The following is a 3,869-nucleotide window of genomic DNA, read 5'->3' as shown; positions in this document are numbered from 1 at the left end:
TATTCGTAAGAGGTAAAGTCTCCTGATGTAGTAACTGAAGGATTTCTTTTATTTCAGCTATATCTAGAAAATAATTAATTTTGTCTGGATTATTGTTTAAGTACTCTGATTCGTGATTAAGTTCTTGGCGGATAATTCGTCTCCTATAACGTATAAGACCTTATCTGTTATATCGGGAAAAATGTGCAGGGACATATTTGTGGTTTACATATTTATTTTGCATTCATCGGTTTGTGATAGTTTAAGTCTCTCTGTTTGCTTGTACAAAGCGCTTCCTGAAATATTACAATCTTATACACCTATTTGGTCATAAGAAAGCCTTATCGTGTTTTGCCTGACGTTTGAATTCTAAGACTTTTACCTTCATCACTCCAAACATAATCTTTAAATTCGGAAGATGAAGAATTTGGTCAAACAGGATTCTCTTCCGTTAGACTATATGTGGTTCATTTTATTGGTATAATCCAGTTTAGTGAGATTTTTGAAGTGATTTTGTTTACACATAGAACTGGATCCGGTCTATATAGTTGCGTTGAGACAGTTTCCTTAGTCAATTTCATTGTCACTTTATTGCTAAGAAAACAGTGGTGTCCCATATATTTACAGTAAAATAATTTGAATCTTAGTAGCAACTTTTTATAAGATATTTACTTCCTCTCAAACCAGTGAAGAGTCCATCAAGACCGAGCCTAATGCTTATATGAGTGCCTGACTATCAGACATAAGAATTTTACTTTTCTGTTTTCAGTTTTTTGATGCCTACTACTATCTAGGTATGACATAGATTTTTGAAATACTGAAACTATTGTTGTTAGACTGACGGATATACGAGTATCTCTGTGGTAGATTCCTGTGCCTGAAACCTATTCAGTTTTGAAGCCATCTGTGTGTCGTAAAATACGATGAAAAATCAGTAATTGTGGATAGCGAGCAAGCAATCTAATTTTCTATTTTAATTGTATCACGAATCTGACTATCAGTCCACTTTTCTATTTTATATGTACCATGAGTCAAAGTTGTTGATATCTGTAGATTTTTAGGTTTAAATGGAGAAGTGAAGTTGTAAGTTATAATCTTCAAGATTTATTTCAGTAAATACTGAACATTTTCGATGTTATATTTAATACTGTATGACACTACTATTGTATTAAGTGAATTTATTTTTCATGTTATATATATATTTCTTTTTTCTTTAAATATTAATCAAGCTGAATATACAATACAAAGTAAGATGTTAAGAAGCTTATGTGAACCATATTTATTTATAAAATAAGTTGTAATTTAACGTCACTTATGATAAAAGTCACTACTATATTTAATAGAATTTAGCATATGTATTAGAGAGGTTTCGAAAAGTAGTGAGCTTGCAATTATTTCTTTCATCTCACAACCGATGATGGCTATTTGGTAATGGTTGGTTGGTTGCAGTGGCAGGCCATTAGATAACTTCAAATGTACCTCAATTAGCGATTTTTCGCCGTTTTGCTACCACACTCTTCGCAAAAACCCTAGTATAGAAGAGTAGAGACTAAAACCATCCCGCCGAATGTAGTTAGTTTAATAGGTCTTTCATCTTCATCGTTAAGTACTCTGATAAACTATCACAGAAGTATTTTCCTAAGAACCTTCTGGACGCTAAAGTCGGGCATTCACAGAGAAAATGTATTATGGTTCTCTTCTCCTGCGGGTTTCCACAACTTCTGCAGTGAGGGTTATAGGGAATATGCAGTTTCTCTGCTTGAGTTCCTACACACCAGTGACCAGTAAGAACTGCAGTAAGCCTTGCAGTGTTCACGCGATCTCTTTTGATGAGTTGCGAGGGCTTATTTTTGTTATCGGTGGACCATGTTAACTTCAAAGTTGCACGTGACCTAAGTGCTTTCCATCTGTTATTAGCAAGTTGCAGAAAGTAGAGGAAGGCAATACTCAATTTTTTAGTTAACCATAAATTAAATTAATTAAAATAAATTAAAACCAATCATTTTGTTGTTGTAGTTTACTACATTTTGAAATCTGTTTATATTAATTTAAGCTATAGTTTGAGACACATTTTTCTTGCATATATTATATGTAATAGCCCCCTGGGATCGCCGGTATAACCTAACCTAACCTATATGTATTAGCGCATTAGAAGTAAATCTATGTTTGTTAGTATATTTTACTTTTTAACTACGACTCTGTCTGATAGTTTTTTGTGCGCATGCAAATGTGCAAAATTAAAATTTTCTGATTTTAATATTTTGTGAAAAATGCCAAAAGTGCAGCGATAACAAAACTAAACAACGTTTTAAATACTTAAGCTTTATTGAATTGCCGTTTCGGAAAATTTTCATACCATAAATTTTTAATATAACAAAAATAAAATATTAAATGTTAATAAGCCATTGTATATACACAAATGACGCTTATCTACGAAGGAGCTTAACATTGCAGCCAACACATAAATGAGTAAGACATGAACGCCATTAAGGAGAGGGAGGGGAGAGAGATGAGGAAAAATGATGGAAAAATTGTTAATAAAATAACAGTGAGATGATGGTAAAATGAATTCTGAAGTAAGGGAAAAAGTCAGAAAGGATGTGTTAAATAAAAGACAGTAGGAGTAATAACAGCTGTTGCTGCTGCTGCCAATAATGTTGCTAGCAGTGATGCCAAGCTGACGGTCATTGTTTCCGTTTCAAAGTTGTGTGCTCACAATGAGGAATTGTGCAAGAGCAGCTTACGATGCCACATAAAATTGCAATTAAATATTTTTTAATAATATGAAAAGGAAAATAAATCTTCATGAAGAAATTCGAAACAATGGTCTGTGAGAAATTAAATATCTTTGTTTAAATTGAATTAAATTGAATTCAATGGAAGTAAGAAAAATTTAAAGTTTACAACATTTCAGTATATTTTCTATTAAATCAAATATTGAACTTTTTTGTGTACTTGTAAAACCACAAAATAAAGAACGTACACAACTCAAGACTCTAAGATCCTTCTCGTAAAATGCAAATCCTTTTGTGGCCATACAAACACACACAAAGAAAACTCAAAAAAACCCATGGCATTTACTTGAAATCCTTTAAAGAAATTAATGCCCGTCATAGTCGTTCTCCATATGCTTAAGGTCTGAGAGGTTCAATAAGCTTGCAAATCACACAATAAACATACTCAAACACACATATAATCAAATGAATATCAGCACTTACTTACACCCATACACACACACAAAGCGATAGGTAGGCTTTCAAGCAAAACAAATTCTTTTGGTAAAACAAACGCGCCCCGCTTTCACTTTTATGAAACACGTTCACTTCAATAAATTGAATTTGGCACAAATTTCTGTGGCACAGCAAACCGTGAACAAATACAAACATACTCATTCCGCCACAAAAAAACACAAAAACACACAAACAACACACACAAAAATGTGTTGAAAGCTTCAAATCCACACACACATACCTCTTAGGTACGAGTATGAAGCGGTTTAAGCACTCATACAACCGCAACTTAAATTGCAAGGAAATCGGCTTTTGGAGAAAAATGGAATAGAATTTACAATGAAATGCAGTGCTTTTGTGTGTAAGTTTGAAGAAAAATTCAATTCCAATAATGGCTGTATGGATATTGCGACTCTATTACAAATATTATATATAGTATTTTGATTGAAATTTAAGTACATTACGTTATATTTTATATTTAAGTTGAAAATATTTATGCACAGATTTTTTACAGAAAAACTTTATAAAATTATTTTCTTCTTATTCCTTTTAATAAGTACTATTACCGACACTTTGACTGTCATTTATTTTCTGATTCTATATTCATTGAGTATTTTATTTAATTTTTTATATATTTTATATATCTATTAATATACATAA

Source organism: Teleopsis dalmanni, chromosome 2, assembly GCF_002237135.1.
Source record: "Teleopsis dalmanni isolate 2A chromosome 2, ASM223713v2, whole genome shotgun sequence".
Lineage (NCBI taxonomy): Eukaryota > Metazoa > Arthropoda > Insecta > Diptera > Diopsidae > Teleopsis > Teleopsis dalmanni.
This window is presented reverse-complemented; position numbering follows the sequence as displayed.